This window comes from Schistocerca americana, chromosome 2, assembly GCF_021461395.2.
Source record: "Schistocerca americana isolate TAMUIC-IGC-003095 chromosome 2, iqSchAmer2.1, whole genome shotgun sequence".
Classification (NCBI taxonomy): Eukaryota; Metazoa; Arthropoda; class Insecta; order Orthoptera; family Acrididae; genus Schistocerca; species Schistocerca americana.
The window spans coordinates 937824628-937838343 of record NC_060120.1 but is presented as its reverse complement, the minus strand read 5'-3'; positions in this window follow the sequence as shown (position 1 = coordinate 937838343).

The following is a 13716-nucleotide window of genomic DNA, read 5'->3' as shown; positions in this document are numbered from 1 at the left end:
AAACTAGCTGAGCTCATGAACGGACACAGACGAACTGTCTGCCTAGGAGATGTCCAATACCCAGTAGCAGAGCATGCCTTCAGCATAATTCTAGGGACCTAGGAACCTGCTATACTGTACGTGCCATTTGGCTTCTCCCACACAACACCAGTCCCTCGGCACTGCGGAGATGGGAACTTGCGCTCCAACACATCCTTTCATCTCACCATCCCTCTGGACTGAACCAATGTTAACCAACCTCACTCCCATTTACTCTTCAGTCTTCTCCTCTTTCCCTTTCCTCTTTAACCATTCACGCATCTTTTCATCCTACATATTTGTGTTTATCTTTATACTATATACCTCTTTACTTCTGTATGCATCCTCTTTGGTTTGAAGCTGGCACAGTACTTACAGTAGAATATCTTTGGCTTCCCTCTGACAACCATGCCTCCATCCTTGCTACCCTCCCTGTTTACCTTTCCCTATTGCTTCATAACCTGGGTTGTGAATCCACCTTCCCTTCTTCCCTTTCTTTCCCCTCTCTCCTCCCTGACGAAGGAATAAAGTTCCGAAAGCTAGGAACGTAAATTTTCTGTTCTGTTTTGTGTACCTATCAGCTTTACTGAGCTGAGGTAAGTACTGGCCAGCCCCTCTATCTCTTTGTTAGTATTTGTTTCACATCTTTGTATGAGATTTTCCATTAATCATTTAGTCCTGTAACATACTTTTTCATACTTCCCTGTGTCCTTAGAAAACTATAGATTGACAAATGTAATGTTATTTTCTAGTTATTGTTGATTTTTATGGTACTCAATATGCTTTGAGTTGTAAAAACTATGTTACAAATCAACATAAACAATAGTATTTGCACTCATCCTATATCATATTCAGCAGTGTCCCTGGCCGCTTGCTACACAGCTATCGCAGTTGGTAACAAAAACGAGACAGAGTGTTGCGACTTAGCGTTACACTGTGGTTTCACTCTTGAGCCACTGGGACACACAGTTTTCAACCCCCATTTGAAACCAATTTCACAGTTGTCTTAGACAATCTCAACTCTCAAAACTCATGTAAAATCATAATGCTGACAACAAATCATAATCATAACAAACAGAAATGAACTGAAAATTTAATAAATTTGAATTAAAAGTACTTACTGCCCCAGCAGTTTCATTTTGAAACACTCACAAAATCAGTAGTACAAACTAAAATTTGCATTACAAGAACTTAAGGCATGCATACTTTCACTGTCAATGATACCCTCAATATGGTCTCTTATATATGCACTGAAGCACCAAAGAAACTGGTATAGGCATGCATATCAAATACAGATATATGTAAACAGACAGAATATGGCATTGTGGTTGGCAACACATATATAAGGCTATAAGTGTCTGGCGCATTTGTTAGTTAGGTTACTGCTGCTAAAATGCAGGTTATCAATATTTAAGTGAGTTTGAATGTAGGTTATAGTCGGCACACGAGTGATGGGACACAGTATCTCCAAGGTAGTGATGAAGTGGGGATTTTCCCATATGACTATTTCACAAGTGTACCATGAATATCGGGAATCTGGTAAAATATAAAATCTTTGACATTGCTGAGGCCGGTAAAAGATAGTGAAAGAATGGGACCAATGACAACTGAAGACAACCATTCAACATGACAAAAGTGCAACAATTCTGCAAATTGCGGCAGATTTCAGTGCTAGGCCTTCAGCAAATGTCAGCACGTGAACCATTCAACGAAACATCATCGATATGGACTTTCTGAGCTGAAGGCCCACTTGTGTACCCTTGATGACAATGCAGCACAAAGCTTTACGCCTCACCTGGGCCTGTCAACAGCAACATTGGACTGTTGATGACTGGAAACATGTTGCCTGGTCGGACAAGTCTCATTTTAAATTGTATAGAGCAGATGGACATGTTCAGGTATGGAAACAACCTCATGAATCCGTGGACCATGCATGTCAGCAGGGACTGTTCAAGCAGGTGAAGGCTCTGTAATGGTGTGGGACGTGTGCAGTTGGAGTGATATGAGATGCCTGATACATGTAGATATGACTCTGACAGGTGACATGTATGTAAGCATCCTATCTGATCACCTGCATCCTTTCATGTCCATTGTGCATTCCGACAGATCTGGGAAATTCCAGCAGGACAATACAACACCCCACATGTCCAGAATTTCTGCAGAGTGACTCCAGGAACACACTTCTGGGTTTAAAAACTTCCGCTGGCCATGGAACTCCCCAGACGTGAACATTATTGAGCATATCTCAGATGCCTTGCAAGGTGCTGTTCAGAAGAGATCTCCACCCCTTCGTACTCTTACATATTTATGGACAGCCCTGTAGAATTCATGGTGCCAGTTCCCTCCAGCACTATTTCAGACTTTAGTCGAGTCCATGCCACATTGTGTTGTGGCACTTCTGCATGCTTACAGGGGCCCTACACGATATTAGGAAGGTGTGTGTGATATATTATAATCATATAGCATAATCTCAGTGACAACTGTCATTTTGAGAATCATTAGTGATTGTTACAATGCATTACATTCATAGAATTACCTCATTGTACCACTACATGTCTCTGTCTTGCAATAGCACAAGTTGTTTGATGCAAAAGGCACTGGTACGTAAAAAAAAAATAAAAAAATAAAAATGGTGATTTGAAGCAGAAAACTGTGGTACTCAAAGGGTTAAGACAGACATGTACACAACTATCTTGTTACTGGTCATCATGTTGCCATATTTTTCACCGGGAAAGTGTACCACAATAATTGTGAAACTGACTGGTTCCAAGTTATAGTGAGAGGTCACAATTAAAATCCATATAGCATGCAAATAACTAACTGCGAAGACTGACCACTCTTCATAGACCAATGTAATACAAGGTTAGTGGGTTTATAAACACTAGCGAAAATCACTACCACATTCTTAATTCAGTATCTGAAATAGAACGAACTCATAAAATGATCATAATATGAATAAGGTATGCATTACAAGAGTGTACAGGAAGAATGGGAAAACATACTCTACTGGCAGGCTGTGACAACTAGATGGCAAGATCCAGAAAAGCTCATTTTTCAGTCATAGTTAACAATACTGTCAGGGACAGATTGTGAGCATAAAGGGCTTTGAGTCCCATTTAGATATTCTTGTTGTTGTTGTTTTTTTATAGAAAAATGGCTATTTGTATTGTGTAAGTTTATGAAGCTGGGCTGAAGATCATGACTTGTGGCTAATAAATAAGGTACATGACATTCCATTAGCTACATTCATTAATGAAACATGTGTTCAAAATGTTGATCTCCACAGCCAATACAGAGCTGTGCACGTTATTGTTCACAGAATCTGACATATAACACCAACTCCCATACAACAGATTGGTTTTCTTTGGTGGTGGCTGTCAAACGTGGACAAATTCTATTGACACGATTTTCTGGCTCCTGTACATTATCTTATTTGTTTCAAGTGTCTCCACAGAAAATTAATACTTGGTATTATTGTTAAACAGCGAATGTAATAATGTAGCATGTTATGTAATTGGGATGTTTTGAGACCCTGTACTGGCCAGCTCTGGGCAATGACATGTCAAAGGCAAGGGGTTGGTGTCAACTATCGTTAATTGTATAAGCTTGTGGACAGATCACAGGGCATAAAATTGCTGTCTCAAAGTGTACCTCTTGTCACTGTATGCCACAGGGCTTACATATTGGCAAGGATGCAGGAATGCCACCACTGCGTGCTCAAACTATAGAAAAATGTTACCTGGATCAGCAAGTTACAGTACATATTAGTACATGCCAAAGTACACTGAAAATCACAAAAGGCACTTCATTATTGTTGTTGTAATCTGAAGAGACTACAGAGACTGGTTTGATGCAGCTCTCCATGCTACTATCCTGTGCAAGCTTCGTCATCTCCAAGTAACTACTGCATCCTACATCCTTCTGAATCTGCTTAGTGTATTCATCTCTTGGTCTCCCTCTGGGATTTTTACCCTTCACACTGCCCTTCAATACTAAATTGGTGATCCCTTGATGCCTCAGGACATGTCCTACCAACCAATCCCTTCTTATAGTCAAGTTGTGCCACAAATTCCTCTTCTCCCCAATTTGATTCAGTACCTCCTCATTAGTTACGTGATCTACTCATCTAATCTTCAGAATTCTTCTGTAGCACCAAATTTTGAAGGCTTCTAATCTCTTCTTGTATGAACCATTTATTGTCCATGTTTCAATTCCATACATGCTACACTCCATGCAAATACTTTCAGAAACGACTTCCTGACACTTAAATCTATACTCAATGTCAACAAATTTCTCTTCTTCAGAAACGCTTTCCTTGCAATCACCAGTCTACATTTTATATCCTCTCTACTTTGACCATCATCAGTTTTAATTCCCTCAGCATCACCTGATTTAATTCGACTACATTCCATTAACCTCGTTTTGCTTTTGTTGATGTTCATCTATCCTCCTTTCAAGACACTGTCGACTCTGTTCAACTGCTCTTCCAGGTCCTTTACTGTCTCTGACAGAATTGCAATGTCATTGGCAAACCTCAAAGTTTTTATTTCTTCTCCATGGATTGTAATTCCTACACCGAATTTTTCTTTTGTTTTCTATACTGCTTGCTCAATATACAGATTGAATAACATCGGGGATAGGCTATGACCCTGTCTCACTCCCTTCCCAACCACTGCTTGCCTTTCGTACCCCTCCACTCTTATAACTGCCATCTGGTTTCTTTATAAATTGTAAATAGCCTTTCGCTCCCTGTATTTGACCCCTGCCACCTTCAGAATTTGAAAGAGAATATTCCAGTCAACATTGTCAAAAGCTTTCTCTAAGTCTACAAATGCTAGAAATGTAGGTTTCCCTTTCCTTAATCTATCTTCTAAGATAAGTTGTAGGGTCAGTATTGCCTCACGTGTTCCAAAATTTCTACAGAATCCAAACTGATCTTCCCAGAGGTCAGCTTCTACCAGTTTTTCCATTCATCTGTAATGAATATGTGTTAGTATTTTACAGCTAAGACTTATTAAACTGATAGTTTAGTAATTGTCACACCTGTCAACACCTGCTTTCTTTGGGATTGGGATTATTGCGTTCTTTTTTAAGTCTGGCGGTATTTTGCCTGTCTCGTACGTCTTTCTCACCAGATGGTCGAGTTTTGTCAGGGCTGGCTCTCCCAAGGCTATCAGTAGTTCTGATGGGATGTTGTCTACTCCTGGGGCCTTGTTTCGACTTAGGTCTTTCAGTGCTCTGTCAAACACTTCACGCAGTATCATATCTCCTACTTCATCTTCATCTACATTCTCTTCCATTTCTATAATATTGTCCTCAAGAACATCGCTCTTGTATAGACCCTCTACATCCTCCTTCCACCTTTCTGCTTTCCCTTCTTTGCTTAGAACTGGGTTTCCATCTGAGCTGTTGATATTCATACAAGTGGTTCTCTTCTCTCCAAAGGTCTCTTTAATTTTCCTGTAGGCAGTATCTATCTTACCCCTAGTGAGATAAGCCTCTCTACATCCTTACATTTGTCCTCTAGCCATCCCTGCTTAGCCATTTTGCACTTCCTGTCGATCTCATTTTTGAGATGTTTGTATTCCTTTTTGCCTACTTCATTTTTATATTTTCTCCTTTCATCAATTGAATTCAATATCTCTTCTGTTACCCAAGGATTTCTACTAGCCCTTGTCTTTTTACCTACTTCATCCTCTGCCGCCTTCACTATTTCATCTCTCAAAGCCACTCATTCTTGTTCTGCTGTATTTCTTTCCCCTGTTCTTGTCAACCATTCCCTAATGCTCTCTCTGAAACTCTCTACAGCCTCTGGTTCTTTCAGTTTATCCAGGTCCCATCTCCTTAAATTTCCACCTTTTGCAGTTTCTTCAATTTTAATCTACAGTTCATAACCAACAGATTGTGGTCAGAGTCCATATCAGCCCCTGTAAATGTCTTACAATTTAAAACCTGGTTCCTAGATCACTGTCTTTGTCTCCAGGCCTCTTCCACATATACAACCGTCTTTCATGATTCTTAAACCAAGTGTCAGCTATGATTAACCTATGCTTTGTGCAAAATTTTACCAAACAGCTTCCTCTTTCATTCCTTACCCTCATTCGATATTCACCTACTACTTTTCCTTCTCTTCCTTTGCCTACTATTGAATGCCAGTCTCCCATGATTATTAAAGTTTCATCTCCCTTCACTGTCTGAATAATTTCTTTTATCTTGTCATATGTTATACATTTCTTCAATCTCTTCATCATCTGCGGGGCTAGTTGGCATATAAAACTACACTACTGTGGTAGGCGTGGGATTCGTGTCCATCTTGGTTACAATAATGTGTTCATTGTGCTGTTTGATGTAGCTTACCCGTGCTCCTATTTTTTTATTCATTATTAAACCTACTCCTGCATTACCCCTATTTGATTTTGTATTTATAACCGTGTATTCATCTAACCAGAAGTCTTGCTTCTCCTGCAACTGAACTTCACTAATTCCCACTGTATCTAACTTAAGGCTATCCATTTCCCTTTTTAAATTTTCTAACCTACCTACCTGATTAAGGGATCTGACATTCCGCACTCCAATCCGCAGAACACCAGTTTCCGTTCTCCTGATTATGAAATCCTCCTGAGTAGACCCTGCCCAGAGATCTGAATGGGGGACTATTTATTTCTGGAATATTTTACCCCAAGAGGATGCCATCATCATTTAACCATACAGTAAGCTGCAAGCCCTCGGGAAAAATTGCGGCTGTAGTTTCCCTTTGCTTTCAGCCGTTCGCAGTACCAGCACAGCAAGGCCGTTTATGTTACAAGGCCAGATCAGACAATCATCCAGACTATTGTCCCTGCAACTACTGCAAGGGAACCACATGTTTGTCTGGCCTCTCAACAGATACCCCTCCATTGTGGTAGCACCTATGGCACAGCTATCTGTTTCACTGAGGCATGCAAGCCTCCCCAACAACAGCGACGTCCATAGTTCATGGGATACTGCTAGCCAATAGAGTGCTTTGATGTGGTTACTGGGTGTATTCTTGTGTGGGGGATATATTGTTTAGGTGCAGCACTCCAAAGGTAACCTGTGCCATCATCAAGACAATGCACCATCTCACAGCTAACGAACTGTCATAGTATAATTTGAGAGTGCTTCATGGGCTTGAGGGTGCTTGTGTGGTGCCACAGGTCAGGTGGACCCACTACTATTGTACCTTGGTGTAAAACCCATCACGGTAGCCATTACATTGTGGGAGGAGGTGGGGGGGGGGCGGAGGTGTCGTCAAGTATTTGCATCGTGGTAGCCCCTGCCCGTACAGGGATTGCACTGTTGGGGCCTGAGCTGGAAACTCCCTTTGCAAGCTGAGGAGTGTGTGGTGTGTACCCACCATGACTGGGGCACATTGAGTCTGGGCACTGGTTTACTGGCCAGGTAGCTGGGTGGCGCCTGTGGGGATAGCCACTGTTCAGAATGGGTGGCACCATAGTGGAAGACTCCCACGTGAAACTAATCAAACTTCCTTCAGGTAGAACACATTGAGGAAAGGTTTGTAGAAGTGGCAACAATTTGAAAAATGAATAGTGGCTCTGTTCTGCTTAAAACAGCTGCTCGCCTGCAACTAACTGGGTGACATTCCTGTCAATATAACTCCCCATGAAAGTCTGAATAAGGTACAGGGTATCATTTTCCACTGAGATCTCCTTTTACAGACTGATATAAAGTTACCGAAGTATAAGTTTAATAAGCCACGGCTGCAAAATACTAACACGAATTATTTACAGATGAACGAAAAAACTGGCAGAAGCCGACCTTGGGGAAGATCAGTTCGGATTCTGTAGAAATGTTGCAACACGTGAGGCAATACTGACCCTACGACTTACATTAGAAAATAGATTAAGGAAAGGCAAACCTACGGTTCTAGCATTTGTAGACTTAGAGAAAGCTTTTGACAATGTTAACTGGAATATTCTCTTTCAAATTCTGAAGGTGGCAGGGGTCAAATACAGGGAGCGAAAGGCTATTTACAATTTATAAAGAAACCAGATGGCAGTTATAAGAGTGGAGGGGTACGAAAGGCAAGCAGTGGTTGGGAAGGGAGTGAGACAGGGTTGTAGCCTATCCCCGATGTTATTCAATCTGTATATTGAGCAAGCAGTAAAGGAAACAAAAGAAAAATTCGGAGTAGGTATTAAAATCCATGGAGAAGAAATAAAAACTTTGAGGTTCGATGATGACATTGTAATTCTGTCAGAAACAGCAAAGGACTTGGAAGAGCAGTTGAACGGAATGGATAGTGTCTTGAAAGGAGGATATAAGATGAACATCAACAAAAGCAAAATGAGGATAATGGAATGTAGTCGAATTAAGTCGGGTGATGCTGAGGGAATTAGATTAGGAAATGAGACACTTAAAGTAGTAAAGGAGTTTTGCTATTTGGGGAGCAAAATAACTGATAATGATCGAAGTAGAGAGGATATAAAATGTAGACTGGCAATGGCAAGGAAAGCTTTACTGAAGAAGAGAAATTTGTTAACATCAAGCGTAGATTTAAGTGTCAGGAAGTCTTTTCTGAAAGTATTTGTATGGAGTGTAGCCAAGTATGGAAGTGAAACATGGGCGATAACTAGTTAGGACAAGAAGAGAATAGAAGCTTTTGAAATGTGGTGCTACAGAAGAATGCTGAAGATTAGATGGGTAGATCACATAACTAATGAGGAGGTATTGAATAGAATTGGGGAGAAGAGAAATTTGTGGCACACCTTGACTAGAAGAAGGGATCGGTTGGTAGGGCATATTCTGAGGCATTAAGGGATCAGCAATTTAGTGCTGGAGGGCAGCACACAGGGTAAAAATCGTAGAGGGAGACCAAGAGATGAATACACTAAACAGATTCAGGATGGTGTAGGTTGCAGTAGGTACTGGGAGATGAAGAAGCTAGCACAGGATAGAGTAGCATGGAGAGCTGCATCAAACCAGTCTCTGGACTGAAGACTACAACAACAACAACAAACAACAACAACAACAACACGTTGCTTACTGATTTGGAGTGACAAGATGTGCATTTTGTCCATCGTGAGCAGTGGGGACCAAAAGATAATGAATGGATACTGGAGCTTTCCTCTTCGCCTTTGAATGTGACTCATTGCCAAAAAAGGTAAAGGTGATGGTGTACTGCTGTAATTTAAAACCGTATATTCCTTCCATGCGGTGGTACAAATGCATGCTATCCGGACACGTCTTAGCATTGCAATGTCAGTCGCCCTTCTGTGGGGATTGTGGCTATCTGTTGCACACAAATCCTCCTTGTGCCCCTCCCCTCTCCTCCATCTGTGTCAGCTGTGAAGAGCACCATTCACCATGATCCCCATACTGCATCATTTACAAACAAGACAAAAAAAAATCCAGGAATACAAGACCCTTGACCATCTCACAAATCAAGAGGCCAAGAAGAAATACACTGAAGAGCCATAGAAACTGGTACACCTGTCTGATATCATGTAGGGCACCTGCGAGAACACAGAAGTGCCACAACACGACGTGGCACTGACACGACTAATGTCTGAAGGTACTTTGATGTCTGTGAAGATACTTTAAAGTCCCTAAGAGATAGTTCTTTAAATCATTCTTAAATTCCAGCACATTGTCCTCAAGGCATTAAATATTCTCTGGCAGGCTGCTGAATGTGTACCTGACTCTCCTCTGTCTTTGTAGAACACAGACGGCCAAGAATTCAGTTCACAAGTTGGGCTCTGACTTACATGCCATAGCTCTCACACCTGGCTGTGCACTTCAACTACTGCCATGCTGTCCCAGTGTGAGGAAGGGAAAGAGGAGGAAACTGCAAATGAGCACCACACTTAAATGACAATGCAGTTGCACTGCACATGGCTCTGTTTCATATTTCATAACATATACCACAAATAAAACAAATTTTCAGTATTATTACTTTTTTTTGCATTCTGAAGTCATAGTATAACTTTGGTTCGGTACAAATTGTCAGTATACGGACAGACGCAGACAGTTTCATTAGATTTCAGGCTCGGGTTGCCACCTAAATGTGACTTATTTAGTTTCAAAATTGAAAACAGCGTTTCACACACACACACACACACACACACACACACACACACACACATTGATTGCATAATCCGAAAAAGCCTTTCACACACACATGTAGACTGAAATATTTTATCAAGTTTTCAAACTGATTGTGGAGACATGGGAAAAGTCCTCAAGGAAAACAACGCAAAAGTATTTGTCTTTCAAATGGGAATTACATTGCAGGTAAGCCAGTTCCAATCAGCATATGCAGAGTAGTGCTTTCAACTAAAATGGCAAATTGTCTAGAAAACAGATTCAAGATTGGCAGCATCCTCAACATTTAGAAAACCATCCTCTTAATTTTTCAAGGCCACTATGAGTTCTTCAAATCTCATGTTTCCTTTAACGTCAGTAAGTTTAGGGAAACTGACGGCATTTTTTGTCGAAATTTATTGCTTCCACAACGTGATTTTCTTTTTAAATGCTTCCCCATCAAATCACAAATAAGTTGTTTCTCACCTTGCAATATCTGTCTGCCAGCAGTGTTCTGTCAACTCCACTTACCCTGCGAGGTTTGCAATCCATGCCGGACCATTCTGATTTTCGTTCCTGCTACCAATCTACTTTGTGGTAATATATAAAGTCTCCATACTCTATGTATGTCTACATCTACACTCTGCAAACCACTGTGAGATGCATGGCAGAGGGTACGTCCCATTGTACCCGTTGTTAGGGTTCCTTCCTGTTACTTTCACATATGAAACGCAGGAAGAATGATTGTCCCCTGCTGGCATGCAGGGCCTATGGACTCATGAGGTTGTTTCCATACCTGTACACATCCATCTGTTCGATACATTTTGAAATAAGACTTATCCTACCAAGCAACATGTTTCCAGTCATCAACAGTCCAATGTTGGTGTTGACAAGTCAGGGTGAAGTGTAAAGTTTTGTCAGTGCAGTGTGCCTTTGGCTCCAAAAGCACAAATCGATGATGTTTCGTTGAGTGGTTCACATGCTGACTCTTGTTGATGGCCCAGTATTGAAATCTGCAGCAATTTATGGAAGGGTTACACTTCTGTCATGTTGAGTGATTATCTTCAGTCCTAGTTGGTTCTATTCTTACAGGATCTTTTTCTGGCTGCAGCAATGTTGGAGATTTGATGTTTCACCAGAATCCTGATATTCATGGCACAGTCATGAAATGGTCATATGGGAAAATCCCCACTTCATCGCTACCTCGCTCGTGCACTGACTATAAAGACACATTCAGTCTCACTTAAATCTTGATAATCTGCCTTTGTAGCAGCAGTAACTCATCTAACAACTGCACCAGACACTTGTCTTATACAGGCATTGCCAGTCGTGGTGCCATCTTCTGCATGTTTAGATATCTGTGTATTTAAATATGCATGCCTCTACCTCTCACAGAATTCTAAATTGTCTAAGGACAAGAAGTAGTCTTCCACAAAGAGGGAGATACTGGTGGCACATGTTCCCCCTCTGCTTCTGAGGCCCCCCTGTGGGCCCAGAAACCTTGCCCCCCCCCCCTCCCCCCCTCCCCATCCCTCGCATCCAATCACCTGGATTCAGAACAAATGTGTTTTGATGGTGTATGAGGTACTATCCAAAATATCAGAGAATTTCATTGTATCAGTCAAATCGGTAGCAGTACAACATTCTACCACTAAATATCTGTGCTTCTGCAAATTGTGAAATGAGTAACATAAAGGACCAACAGATTTGCATCAAATTCTGTTTCAAGTTGAAGAAAACTGTAGTTAAGTACCACTCCATGCTGACTGAGGCACTTGGTGAGAGTGCACTGAGTCAACCAAGAACTTTTGAGTGGTTCAAGCACTTCAAGGAAGGCCCCAGAATCTGTGGAAGATGACAAACTTTCTGGTTGACTGTCAACATGCACAATGCCAGAAAATGATCATGAAAGTGCTTGAAGAGATTGACGATGACTAAAGGCAGACAATTCACAATGTTTGTTATAGACTTGGGCTGTCGTACACTTGCATGTCAATGAATTCTAGCCAGTGAAATGAACTTGAGATGAACTGCAGTGAAGTTTGCCTCTTCCCTTATCAGCACTGAACTACAAAACCTCAGGTTTCAGACATCCCATGAGCTGAATGAAGAGTTGAAGCGTGTCCAAAATTCATATCCACATTCACAAGAGGTGATGAATCTTGGGTCTACAGTTATGATGCTGAAATGAAGCACCAATCATCACAACAGAAAACGCCATTTTCTGCAAGGCCAGGAAAAAAAAAAATACAAGTTTGCAGCAACATGAAGTAACACTGATCCTTTTTTTTTTTTTCATTCAGGTAATAATACATAAGGAGTTTGCTCCATCTGGTCAGACTGCGAGGTTTTGAAGTGACTGAAGGAAAATGTTTGGCCCAACTGGCCAGAGTTGTGGAAAAAGAAAGACTGGTTGGAGCACCATGACAATGCACCCACACACCTAGCTCATTGTGAAGGAATTTGTGGGAAAAACAACACAAAAATGGTCCCCCAACCTCCCTACTTGCTAGACCTACTTCCATGTGAATTCTACCTGTTTCCCAAGGTGAAAATCGTGTTGAAAGGTTGGTGTTTTCACTTGATTGAAAACATCTAGTGGAATCCCATTGGATCCAGAACACCCTTCAGACTTCCAGGACTGCTTCCAAAATGGGAACAATGCTGGAATTGTTGCATACATGCCCAAGGTGACTACTTTGAAGGTGACAGAGGACATTAAGATGTAAGTATAATTTTCTGATTTTTACAATGAAATTCTTAGATATTTTGGGTATTACCTCGTATTTTCACAACCAGTGGCAGCAGGTGGCCCTAAGGCACGACCTGCCTCCTTGGCCCCATCACACCCCTACAGGATGCCGATAGCATGGTCCTCCAGTGGAACTGTAGAGGTTATGTCTACCCCTTGGCTAAGCTATGACGTCTTTTGTGCATTTCCCATGATTTTGCATCGCCCTCCAGGGAACTTTGATTCCCAGCAATACGGACACCTATCCTTTGTGGCCATCAGGGCTATTTTAAGGATCACACTATGAAAGAGTGTCAGGTGGTGTTTCCACTTACGTTATGGACTCTGTCTACAGCAAGTTTGTGCTACTCAGTATGACTTGGGAGGGTGTGGCTGATCGTGTGAAGACATCTCTGGAATTTACAATCTGTAATCTGTATCTCCCTCCCTATGATGAAGTGTCCAAGAATGTGGGGTTGTCTGCATGTTTTCTCAGTTCCCCCCATCCTTCCTAATAGTGAGTGACTTCAGTGCGCACAACCCTTTGTGCAGTGGAACTATGACCACTGGCTGTGGTAAAGCTGTTGAAAACTTGCTTCCAGAACTTGATTTTCCCTTCTTAAATACTGGTGTTCCCTTTGACTGTTCAGAGATGTCACTAAACCCGCCCAAAGATGTAAACAACCATGCATGGGCAGCACCTAAAAGATGGAGGGGGTCCGACAGCTAATCAGTTCCCGTCATTCCACCAGGAAGGAGGTACATGGCTTGTGTTGTCTGTAGTTCAACCATGCCTAGACGGTCAATACTACAGTTCGATCACGTCTGCATTGTTATTTTGTGCCAGGACGGACTCTCAACAAGGGAAGCATCCAGGCGTCTCAGAGTGAACCAAAGTGATGTTG